The 13,464-nt window shown below is 34.2% G+C and overlaps 1 long non-coding RNA gene across 1 annotated transcript in view; it reads left to right on the top strand.

The window, feature by feature from the left end:
• The window catches only part of LOC105739812, a 46,493-nt gene that overhangs the window by 5,177 nt on the left and 27,852 nt on the right, over nucleotides 1–13,464 (top strand). The window lies entirely within an intron of this gene.

Raw genomic sequence — 13,464 nt, forward strand, 5'->3', positions numbered from 1 at the left:
CTTTTAGAACAACATAAGGCAAAAACTGAACTAGAAGATGACCACTATCAGGAATGGTATGTTAACAAGTAAGGGTCATTGACTGCAAGATTTTAGGATGATATACTATGTGTAGATAACTAAAATGGTTCTTTATTCTGTAAAGCTATACCCAGATGATCATATTACTTCTATTTCAAATTGTCAGTGATGAGGGCTGCACACAATTGCCCATATCAACTGTCCAGACACACAAAACTACTTTCTTAAGAGCTAAAGTAAAAGCCTTTTTTGCTGATGAGTAAATTGCTGAGTTGACATATCCTACCAAAGTACACCCTGTGCTGAATGAATGTAGCTGCATTAATATCATTAGTGTACACTACATAATCTGCCATATTATCCTTCTGTGCCAAGCTTCCTATAAGAACCCAGTCAGTGAGTACTTCAGACGGAAAGATCTGGTGTAAACAACCCAAATATTTGTTGATGGGGAAATACCACAACTGCCTCAATTATAGCAACTCATGAAACAGCAGCAGGAAGGCCACCAACCTTAACCTCTAAACAAGTAGAACAGACAGAGAACCAGAGCAGAAAACAGAGGATCAGTACCTTTCAAAAATTAGATCAGCATTTTAAAAACTTAAGTTCCCAGTAGAAGAAAGTGGAAAGATAAGAGGAAGAGCTGCCCATGGACACCTGAGAAATGTGTTTGAATTAGTTTGCTAGGGCTGCCATAACAAAGTACCACACACTGGGTGGCTTTAAAAAACATATTTATTTTTTCTCATAATTCTGGAAGCTAGAAGTCTGGAATCAAGGTGTCAGCAAGACTGATTTCTTCTGGGGCCTTTGTCTTTGGTTTGTAAACGGTCATGTTCTCCCTGTGCCTTCATATGGTTGTACATCTATAGTCAATTTTGTCCAAATTTTCTCCCTTTATGAGGATATCAGTTATACTGGATTAGGTCCCACCATAATGACATAATTTAACTACCTCTTTAAAAACCATATCTAGAAATATGGACATATTCTGATATATTGGGGTTTGAATTTTAATACATGAATTTAGGGAAGATGAAATTCAACCCATAACAATGGATAAGGCATACTAGATGATATCACTATCCTCTGAAGAGGATAGTGATAGTTCAGTATTCATGGGAAATTAGATATGTGTATAGACAAGACATATATAAAGAAAAAAAGAAAATTTTAAAATATGTGTGTGTGTGTGTATATATATATTACTCAAACATATAGGACTTCAATGCTTTTAATTATAGCATTGATTATTTTTAAAGATAAAAACATTGTTATGGAAGTTGTTAAGCAGAAAGTTAAAACTCTAAAATTTGAGATACCTAAATAGAATTAAAGAATTTATTCAGAGAAGGCTGGAAACAGAAAATCTAGCCAAAATTCTGTTAATAGTTCATAAGAAGAGTGATTAAGGAAAACCAGGACAGAAATAAAAATTGTAACAAAAATAAAACTTTGAAGAAACACTAAAGCTAAGAGCAGCAAAATTTGGAGTCCAACTGATTATTATGTATAAATGAAAAGGGAAACTAAAATTATTTTTATATTTTTAATCTGGAAGACAAAGTATTTTGATGCTGATAGTGACAACAGGAGGAAAAATAAGAGGTAGAAGAAAATACAATTCAAGACATTTCAATTTGCAGATGGAAATATGCAAATAGGCCAAAATTCATTAAACTCAAAATCAGGAGGTCAGAAGTAAAACTAGACTTGATGTCATGCATATAGAGAAAATAATGATGGTGGGAATGAAGAAAGATGTTATGTGGATCATACTGAAAACATGCCGAAAATATAATTTTATGAAATTTCTGTTTTAAGGGTGAGATATATACATACATATATATATATATGTATATAAAACTTAGGAAAATATGATTAAATGAAAAAAAAAAAACATGAGTACTCAGAACCAAAACAGTAAGGATTTTATGAAGCAGGACATTTGTTTTTCTCAAAAGGTCAAATAATATGAAGGTATAAAAATGTGAATTTTCTAAGTTTGAAGTTACAGTTGATTTTGGGACCCACTAATTTATTTCAAAGCATTTTCCCTAAAATATTAGACTCATAAGATGTTACACATAGATTATAAAGGAATAAAACCATACACAAATTGGTTTGAGAAAAGTTATAATCTATACCTTACTTGGTGATTCACAATATGAATCCATATTGGGGTATACCATAACTGTTAAGAAAATTATCCAATGACACTTGTTAATGCTTAGTAACTAAGAGCTTATCCAGGACTATTGCAATAGGCACTGGGACCACTGCAATGGGATCTCGCAGTGGGGAAGGGACATTGAGCTCAACTCTGAATACAGCATGGACAAGTGGGAATTTATAGTCAAGGAGCAGGGTGGGGATTGGTGGATGAAAAATTGCTAAAAAGAAAAATCAGGGGTAAGGAGGATTCTGGCTGAATCAACTCAACAACATTCTTGCTGAAGCCAGGCCACAGTGATGACATCAATTGAGGGATGGTGGTAAATGAAGAACCTAATCCAATATTGAAGATGATCAGGTCTTGAGGATGAGTGGTTCTTGCTAAGCTAAATTAGCAGGGTTCTTTGCTAAAACTGGATTTTACAAGGAAGTGCACAGATGGGCTGGCCTGCCAGAGGATTCAGAAACCTGATTCAAGTTTGCCCAAGCAAAGAATCTTTTTCAAAAATTTTCCCACAACAAAGAATGACCTAGTATGAAAAACCCTATCCAAATGATACAAATAACATTACTTTTCCAACTTCACTTCCCACTAATTCCTCAACTTACCGCTCATTCAATCCACTTGGTCCCCAGAGTTCTTCTCTTTCCCCAAACACACCAGGAACACTCTTGCATCTACACCTTTGTACCAGTTTTGGCCTCTGCCTGGAACTCCTATTACTCAAAAATCTAAGTACCCTATACTTTCATCTTCAAATCTCTGTTCAAACACTGTCTTCTCAGTAAGGCTGACCCTGCATCTTCCTTAGAATATAAACTACCCCTCAGCCCCAGTGCTGCCAATCTGTATGAACTACTTGTTTATTTTTTTATAGCCTTTAACACCTTCTAGCATACTATATACTTAACATACAGCTACGGTGCTTCTTGTTAACTTTTTGTCCTGTCTTACCAAAATGTGTGTTCCCCGAAGAAAGACATCTGTGTTTGCTTTGCCTACTGATTTATACCAAATCTCTGACAAAACTAGATACTCAATACATATTTGTTAACTTTAGTAATTTAGTTTTCACTTCATTTATTTTATTTTCAAGACAATTTAGTGTACATTTTTTTACTAGTTTATATGGAAAAGGTGGCAATTTTTATCTACCATCTGTGTTGGTATGATCTGTGGCTAAACATATTCTTGTTTCTTTGTTTGCTGTTCCTTCTCCCTGCAGAAAGATGAATTTCCTAAAACGACATTACAGCCTTACTTTTCCTATTGTTTTTTGTGGGAGGAAAACTGCAAAAGATTAAAGGGATCATTAATTTCTTAAGGAACAAGAAAACACATTAGAACCCAGAGCCATTCTTACCCGTTATTTAGTATTTTTATACCTTTTAAATAACCTGGTGTCCTAAAATAATTGTGCAAAATTTCTCCAGTTACATATTTATATCTCAGTAAAACAGCACAATGTAGGTCATTACTGATACATCACGAGACAACGCACTAGGATATTGGAGACTGATTAGTTGCTATGCTGTGCTTGTTAACATGCAGACCCTTGAGTGAAGATTACATTTGCATATTTCTTTTCTTGTCCAGGATGACACACATTTCTCTTTGCCTGCCTAATACTATTATCATGTTTGAACATTCTTGTCCTGGGAATTAATTTTACACAGGTCTTTCTGTTTGCTCCACTTTTTCACTCTATTTTTGATTTTTTTAAAATTTATGTTTATATAATTCTGTCATTACCTATTTAATTGTTCAAAGTAGCATTTTCTCTGATTTTTTTTTAATGTTTTTACTTTGGGTTTAACTCCTCAGAGAGAATATGGGTAGGATTTGACCATGACATGCTGTGCTTTTTTAAATATTTTAAGACTTACATATTCTCTCTGCTCTATTTCATATAGCATGTTTATTACACTTAACATTTAAAACTTGTCTATTTTTTTCCAAACACTCTCAACTCTCATTTCTACTCTAAGCAAATGCAACTATGCAGCTGTCATCAAACATAATACATATTAATCCAACAAGAGATTTGCTACATGAACAAACAGGAAATGCCTCTGAACATGATATATACATATAAATGCAAGTTTAAGATATATAATTGGGCCAGACACGGTGGCTCACATCTGTAATCCCAACACTTTGGGAGGTCAAGGAAGGTGGACCACAAGGTCAGGTGTTCAAGACCAGCCTGGCCAACATGGTGAAACCCTGTTTCTACTCAAAATACAAAAATTAGCTGGGTGTGGTGGCATGCACCTGTAATCCCAGCTTGGGAGGCTGAGGGAGGAGAATCGCTTGAACCCAGGAGGTGGAGATTGCAGTGATCCGAGATCGTGCTACTGCACTCTAGCCTGGCAACAGAGTGAGACTCCACCTAAAAAAAAAAAAAAAAAAGATATATAATTGAAGGCTTACACTTTAATGAGAAAGTTTTCAAGGGAAGAAGAGGAAGGAAACAGAAAAGGAAAGTGAAAAAAACCTCAAAAATAAGAAATGTGTCTAACAGAAAATAATAAATACAGGGTTAGAAGTTGATTTAATGGAATTCTGGCTCAGATTGTGGAGTAAGATCACTCTGATATATTCTCTCTGTTCCCAACACATAATAGTGATAAGAAAATATAAGGGTAAAAATAGCAGTAACAAGAAGTCATGAATTCTCTGAAAAACAAGATAATTTGATCTTGTTTGATCTTTGATCAGAAAATTAAACATAAACTTGAAATAATACATAAATTCGAGGATACCAGTATGATTTTCTTTGGTGTTTGAGGCTGACAACGATGATTGGATTTTGATTCTTACAAGTCAGAGGGCACTAAAAATGTTCCACTTCAAAAGTCTATTCCCAAGGACAAAAGAGGAACAAAAAGACTTTCCGTCCACAGATATTTAGACTAGATTGAGAGATTTCAACAAGAGTCAATAGTTCTGGAAGTAAACATAAGAAACAATGGTGAAGTTGTAGAAATCATTGCTTTAATTTCCCAGAGGATGCCTTAGATCCAAAAAGCACAGATCAAATACCAAAAACTAAAAATAAATATACATATAGATCAAATATATAATAACTGAAAGATCAAAAATAAAAAGAAAATCTTAAAGAATACCAGTAGAAAACAGCAGATTATTTACTAATTATAATATTTAGCAGAGTATAGTCTTAATAATAGCAGCATATGTCAGGAACAATAGAGTTGTATCCATTTGTTGGGGGAAAACCTCTGCTCTGACTCTTTCTGCCCCATGAATTTCTTACTTTCTTAGCATTGAACACATAAGATTTTTTGTTCACCTAGTAAATATGTACTATGTATAAAATTCAGTTTCAACTATTTAAAAACAACAGTGGCATTGAATTTATAATTTTGTGAGGCATAAATATGACCATTGAAAGGAGAGTGATATTTACATGTGAAACTTTAAGATAGTGAGTGACATCTATCTGTCAATATTACAGCCTAGCTGTTCTTGCCTTGCCCTTGCTTATGCTTTAGTGGTAGATGACAACTTGCTTTGAAGAGTTATCTCCCAAATTAGTAGGCATATAAAGAAATGCCAAGGTTGTGCTATACTTTCTACATATCATGGAACATACAAATATATGTACATATATATATATATGGCATATTCTTATTCTGTTGTTTTGTTAATTTGCTGGACTCTCCCAAGAGGTAGTATATTCCTTGCACTTATAAATCCGATTTATTTGTGACTGTAGTGGAGGAAATCCATAAATCAGTTAGTCTTAAAATACAGCCTTTAAATTACCTGCACCTGAAACATCTGCATATTGAAAGTTTGAGTCTCACTACCAGGCAGAAATCCATGAACAGCGGAGAAGCTTGTTTATGTCCAAGTGACTACAGAACTGGTAGTAGAATTAAATAGTTATTAATACCAGCAAGTCTCATGAGATCTGATGGTTCTACAAGGGGGAGTTTCCCTGCACAAGCTCTCCTTTTGCTTGCTGCCATCCATGTAAGATGTGACTTGCTCCTCCTAGCCTTTTGCCATGATTGTGAGGCTTCCCCAGCCACGTGGAACTGTAAGTCCATTAAACTCTTTTCCATATATAAATTAGCCAGTCTTGGGTATGTCTTTATCAGCAGCATGAAAATGAACTGATACAGCCCCTAAAAGTTCTGCGTATTTATTCTTTATTTTGATATGAGTATTTTGTGTGTAACTAGCACTTTTTTTTCTCTTCTCTCAATCTCCCACCATCTAACATAATACGGCATAATAGTTAATTGTATATCTCAGTAAATAAGTTACTGAGAATATTAAAGGGGAAATATAACTCAGCAAGAATAATTAACATCTATAAAGACAGATAAAAATAATATATCCTCCTTTGAGGCAAGACTTGGTATATTTTCAGTTGTGCAAGAATGATTGCATTATGTTAGGCAGGAGCATAATTTTGTTGTTGCCTTAATTTGAAACGAAGCATGGTAAAGTGGTGTCTATTGATGTCAAATTGACAAAGAGTAAACCCCAGTGGATTTGTACTATGTCAGTTTAAATAGGGTAGGACTAAAGTTATCAGAACAGTAAACAGCTTCAAGTTAGTTTCAGCCATAGAAAATATTTTGTACAAAATCCTCAAAACAGAGCTTAAGCATCCAAGAAGCAGCAGCCATATCCTTTTTATGCTTAAAAACGAAAGCTCAGTGGGCATAGAGCACCAGCTGCACAGCACAGCCATGTTGTTCTACTACATGTTGGTCTACTGCCTCACCAGGCCCTCAGCAACTCCAGCTCAGGGTTTCTGAATCCTGGGCCAGCATGTTCCACTCCTGGGGCAGCTGTTGGGTGCATATTCTTTCAGCTTCTTCTGCTCCTGGGTCACGTATGTAATAAAGGGAACCAGTAAAGCAGTTTCCAGCTTGTTCTCGCATATTTCAGTTTGTTTATGCTCCCTTCACTTTCTTCTTCGCATTCAAATTCTCTTCCCTTTGCTCTCCTCGCTGCCTGCCCTGCTACTACACAGCCAAACACAGAAGAGCTTTCATAAATGAATAAAGCTAAATCCTTACAACAAATCCTTTAGTTTATATTATTCTTAATATACTTATTTGATGAAGCCTGACTAATCTAGTTCTAGAAATTAAAATGATTTAGTGATCGTGCTATACAGTTAAGGGGTGTGTGTGTGTGTGTGTGTGTGTGTGTATGTGTGTGTTGGCCAGTCTTATTCTTTTGCTGTTTTGCAGGACACTCTCAGTGGTTTGTGTTTTCCGTGATACTGGAATGACTCAAATGCTGATATATTGGGGACCTTTTGAAAGATATTGATAATTCATAACCCCTCAAAGTGTGATATGCAGATCATCTGTACCTAATTCATATCTGATCACTGGTTTTTGATCTCAGTCTGTTCCTAGAGATTCGGATTTATTAAATCATTAAAATGTTGGTTGCCAAAGGCTAAGGGAGTGTATAGCAGTGTATATTAAGTACCATATTTCATGTAAGAAAGTGGGGTAAAAACTTTTAGTTGCTGGATTTAAATAAGATATCAGTAAAATACACACAAAACTAAAAACAGTGATTACTTAGGAGGACATGTCAGGGTGAGGAGGTTGGGGTAGCTGGACCTTTCACTATACACTTGAAATTAGTATTTTGATTTTTGTACCATGTGAATAGAACTTCTGTGTCAAAATGAAACAGAAAGATAATGAAGTGAAATGAAATAAAAACCAGCCAGATTGTTTTGCTAAACTCTGAGATTTGAGAGCCTCTGACTTAAATTGCATGATATTTAAGTATTATCTTTTATTTGTATGAGACTCTATGTTTTACAAAATACTTTAACATCATTATTCTAATTTGATTACTATGACAGACCTATTAGTGTTTATTTCTATTCAACAAAGGGGAAAACTGGTATTTGAGGATATCTTCCTTCGGTCTGATGCATTCTGCACCCAGATTTCTTCTCCCACTTTTCAGTGAGTTTTCCCAAAAGCAATTTCCTCACAAAATCATTCCTGACACTGTATCTAAAATAAAATAGACTTTGAGTCTTTACTTTCCTTTTTAGCTTTTAAAGATTTTATACCTGATATTCTATCTCATATTCTATTTTATTTTGTTCTATTTTTGTGTTCATTATCATTAATCCCCCCCGTGTATGAAGAGCAGCCACATCAAGGTTCAGCCTTTATATGTGTGGTCAACTGCCCAATCCCCAAGTGCTTAAAAGAGTGCCTGTGTAAAGTAGAAACCATAAACATTTTTATGAATGAATGAATATCTACTTGGTTTAAAGATCACTCAAAAGTGAAGTAATACTAGCTATAAATTTAGACCCCCAATCAAAAGACCTGTAAAAGCATGTACTGCAAAGAAAAGTGAACACAAGCAAATTGTGTGAGATGTAATAAAAAATAATGAGCAGATACTTTAATAAGTATGATAAAAATTTAATAGACAATTTTAAAATTTTCATAGGACAACTTTATGTGAAGTAAAAATTAGATCATGTAAAATAATTCAGGAGAAAGAGAAAAACAGCAAACTTTATTTTTGTTGGAGAAATTGACAATTATATATGTATATTAAGTGCAGATAATCAGAAAAACGTAGGGGGGAATATGATCTATATTTTTCACTTTAGGAGTGGAAACATTGCCAGAGTCATTGGAACCAGAGTAACTCCATCTTGAATAGGAGCTGGGTAAAATGAGGCTGAGACTTACTGGGCTGCATTCCCAGACAGTTAAGGCATTCTAAGTCACAGGATGAGATGGGAGGTCAGCACAAAATGCAGGTCATAAAGACCTTCCTGATAAAACAGATTGCAGTAAAGAAGCCAGCCAAATCCCACCAAAATCAAGACGGCGATGAGAGTGACCTCTGGTTGTTCTCACGGCTACACTCCCACCAGGACCATGACAATTTACTAATGCCACGGCAACGTCAGGAAGTTACCCCATATGGTCTACAAAGGGCAGGCATGAATGATCCACTACTTGTTTAGCATATCACCAAGAAATAACCATAAAAACGGGCAACCAGCAGCCCTTGGGGCTGCTCTGTCTGTGGAGTAGCCATTCTTTATTCCTTTACTTTCTTAATAAACTTGCTTTCACTTTACATACTCACCCCGAATTCTTTCTTGCGTGAGTTCCAAGAACGCTTTCTAGGGGCCTGGATCAGGACCCCTTTGCTGTAACAAAATGGAAAGACAGAAACCCATCACTTTAAGAGAATGTAACAAAAAAGGGAAAAGAACTAAACAAAAGTTGTCACATGAAAAGCACAGATTAAAATGGAATCAATAAATTTAAATATATCAGTAATTAAACAAATGTAAATGAATTCAATTTAAGCTTTGTAAGTCATTTATGATCAGATTAGATTTGAACTAGACAGTTACAGGTTTCTAAAGAGACTAAACTAAAACACAACTATAAGAAAATAAAATAGAGAAAATACCTTCTAGAAAATAGTAAACAAGAAGATACCCACCTAAGCATACCCGCCTAAATCAAATGACAATACTTTAATGCTAAAAATAAAGAGAGAATGGGCTACCAGGGAGGAAATAAAAAAAGTGTCAAATATTAACAGTAAAACATAAATAAAAATAAACACAGATGGTATCAAATAATACAATAATTCAGAAAATATAAAAATAATAAAACTTGAATATATTTTAAAAATAACTTCCCACTATACAAAGCAAAACTAATAGGACTACCAAATAAATGTCAATCTATGGTGATAAATTTGAGACACCCACAACTCTATTAGAAGGTAATAATTCACTATACACAAAATAATTAGTAGTATAGAGAAGATTGAAATAGTAATATCCCAAGCTAGATCTAATAACTATATAGTGCATCTTTCATTCTCAAAAATAGACTATATTTTTTAAGAATACATGAAATATAACAATTTAGTCACTTTTTTGATCATAAGAATATTTTTTCTCAAATACTATTATATGTTTTTACTGAAATTAACTTTCAAATAAGCCATAAAAGAAAAGAAAAACCTTCATATATTATAAAACATAAATTTCCCCTAAATATCCTCTGTGCAAATACATTCACAGTGGAAGTTACAAAATTGAACAACAAAAACTCTTTTTTTATGGTATAGCGGGACTTCTTCTAAACTTGCAGTCTTAAAGACACTTAACAAAGAGGTGAAAGTAAGTGACTTAAGTATTTAGTTGCCAACATAAAAAAAGGAATAAAAAATATGATATTCTATTCTATTGGAGATGTGAAGAATACCTATGATTCTTATGGAATGATTAATAAGACATGACATCTTTAGTTCATGCTTTATTTGAATTCCATTTTAAGAAACCCAAAGAAAATAGAAAAATCCTGTTATCTCAATACACAATTTATCTTTTGTGTTGATTAGTTTCGTATATTGAATAAAAATGTTTTTAAAATCATAGATTATATGTGTTTGGAAGTATATTTAAATGTTACTGAATTAAATAAGCTTCTAAATATATAACAAAACAGCTATAGAAAGAAAATTTTGCACTTATACACTGCTAGTGATTTTTGTCTAAAAACTATACTTATGAGTCAGAAATTATTTTATAATTTTTCTTGTTAAACAATTTGAAATATTTCTCTCTCACATTAAAAGTTTTCTCCCACTTCTGGGTACAATTTTTAGTATATATAATACTCCGTTTTTCAAAAGCAAAGATGGTACTGAAGATTGAATGATGGCAGGCAATTTACATAGAAAATGTTTTACATTTTCCCAACCTAAAATATACATTTAATCAATTCCCATCCCCCAAAGCATTGTATTCTCATTGGAACAATTCTAAAGAAAGGGCATTGTGGAAGACAGCCTCCAATATGGCTCACAATGATCTCTGCTTCCTGGTGTTTATACTCTTGTAACTCCTCCCTCATTGGACCTAGGTAGGTCCATGTGACCAAAAACACATGCAAGAAGTGATGGCATGTGACCTCTAATGATAAGTTACAAAATCCTGCAGGTTTTCACTTGGGAGAGTCTACAGTTATAAAAATCTCCTTGACACATTCCCTTTCTCTGTCTCAGATACCTTTCAGTAAGGGAAGCTATGTCCTGAGAAGCCTTTACAGAGGCACATAAGAGGCCAGGACCTGAAGCCTCCCCCTCCCCCAAGACCCACACAAGTGAGCTTGGAAGAGGAACTTCAGCACTAACTGGCAACGTAACTAGTGCTGCGTGAAAGACCCTGAACCAGAACCACCTAAATAAGCCCCTTCCAGATACTTGAGCCTTAGAAACTATGTAATATAATAAAGACTTGTTTAGGGGCAATTTATAACCCAGAACTGGATAACCAATACAGTTATGTTTTAAACAAACAGCTGGCTGGGGCGAAGAGTGCAGGTTGAAACAACAAAAAGAATTTTCCCCGTAGAAATGTACCTCACCCATATGAAAAATTACACTTGCAATCAGATTCTCAGCAGCAATGCTTTAAAGTACATTTGTATTTATTTATTTTTAAATGACAAATTAAAAATTATATATGTTTATGGTGTAAAACATGATGCTTTGATATAGGTATAAACTGTGGAATGGCTAAATTAATCTAATTAGCATATGCATTGTATCACATAATTTGTTGTGATGAGGACACTTAAAATCTACTCTCAGCATTTTCAAGTATACCATACATTGCTATTAACTATAGTCACCATGTTGTACAATAGATTGGCAGAACTCATTCCTCCTAATTGAAATATCATATTCTTTGACCAATTACTTCCTAATCCCAGTGCTTTAAACAGCTGAGATAATTGTATTTAGATATTGCCATTTCATTATTATGCTATTAATATGATAATAAAATAAAATCTTCACTGAGCTAGACTTAGAACTATATTGAATCTTAAAAAATAGGTGGAATCATTACAAAAGTGCCAACGCAACTTGTTATTAACAGCATAGGTGATAACATTACCTATCACAATTTCAGAGAATGTAATATATTCAAAAATACAGCTTGTCTTTCATTAAATTTGGATGGTGTATTATTTTATGAGACTCATTAAACATTTAATTTTTTTTTAAAGTAGTGAAATTCTGCTGACTTAATTCATAAGGCAAGGTGTTCACTGCATATTTGTGTTTGGTTCAGTTAAACTTAGAACTTGGAATTTAGATTTTTTTAGTACTTGTTTAATTACTAAGTAAAAATATATATCAATTATCTTTGTTTCTACCCTGTATTCGGACAATTAATATGTTTTATGTAGTTCTGATTTGTTTCTTGGCAATTGTATCAGTCAGTGTCAAGTCTAGAATGCAGAAATCACTCTAGAACTTCAGATACTGAGAAATTTAATGCAGTTGCAAAGTTGTTAGATGGGCTGTAGAAGCAAAAGAGAAAAGGATTTATGAGCAATTAGGGGGTTGGCTCAGCCCTGGGAGGGAAGGATGTGACTCTTGCAGGTGCAGCTTCTGCCTGACACCATGCTGCCAGGAGTTGCAAACAGCAATTTGAACTCCTGAGGGCTGCACTGAAACTGTTTTCTATTGCATTCAATCCCTATCCTACCTCTATGTTCCCATTGGAATTCTCTAGGTGCAAAGCGTGTTAGAGAATGTGCTTTTGAGTCTTCCCTTTCAAACACAATAAACAGGCAAGTTCAGAGAAACAGGAAGTGAGCTGAAAGCCTACAGACACCTAAGAGATATAACAGTAGACAGTAATTTGTAACATTGAAGTTTCTTCTAATAGAAACATTTTTTCAGGTTTCCCATGCAAATGTATGCAAACATATAGAAGTTTGACCTTTGCTTATTTCTAAGCTTTATCATATTCCTATAGCCTCCTATAGATCGGACTTTTCCCCATGAATCTCAACAGATATACTTGCCTATTAAGCCAAAACCAAATGAAAAAACTGAAAATTGTCATTGAGGAAGCAAAGGAATCAACTTTGAACATAATTCCTATGAAAAGCATGTTCCTCCTCTTGTCTAGGATTAAGTCCATCACCTCTGCTCTGTATCTCATAATCTTGTTCTTCTCAGGACCTCACTTTATCCAAAGATTTTCAATTATCCACTGCCCATATAATCACATTAATCTTTCTCTCATTTTTTGGTTCCTTTCTACACTTTAAATTTTCTGGCACCTTAAAAATTAATGTTTGACCCAAGATGTCAAATTAGTTATACTCTTCCTTATTTCCATCCAAATGTGCTTGTTGAAAGTGTTGCATAAGCTCACATTCTCCTCTTGCTTA

Source organism: Nomascus leucogenys, chromosome 5 (assembly GCF_006542625.1).
Source record: "Nomascus leucogenys isolate Asia chromosome 5, Asia_NLE_v1, whole genome shotgun sequence".
Taxonomy (NCBI): Eukaryota; Metazoa; Chordata; class Mammalia; order Primates; family Hylobatidae; genus Nomascus; species Nomascus leucogenys.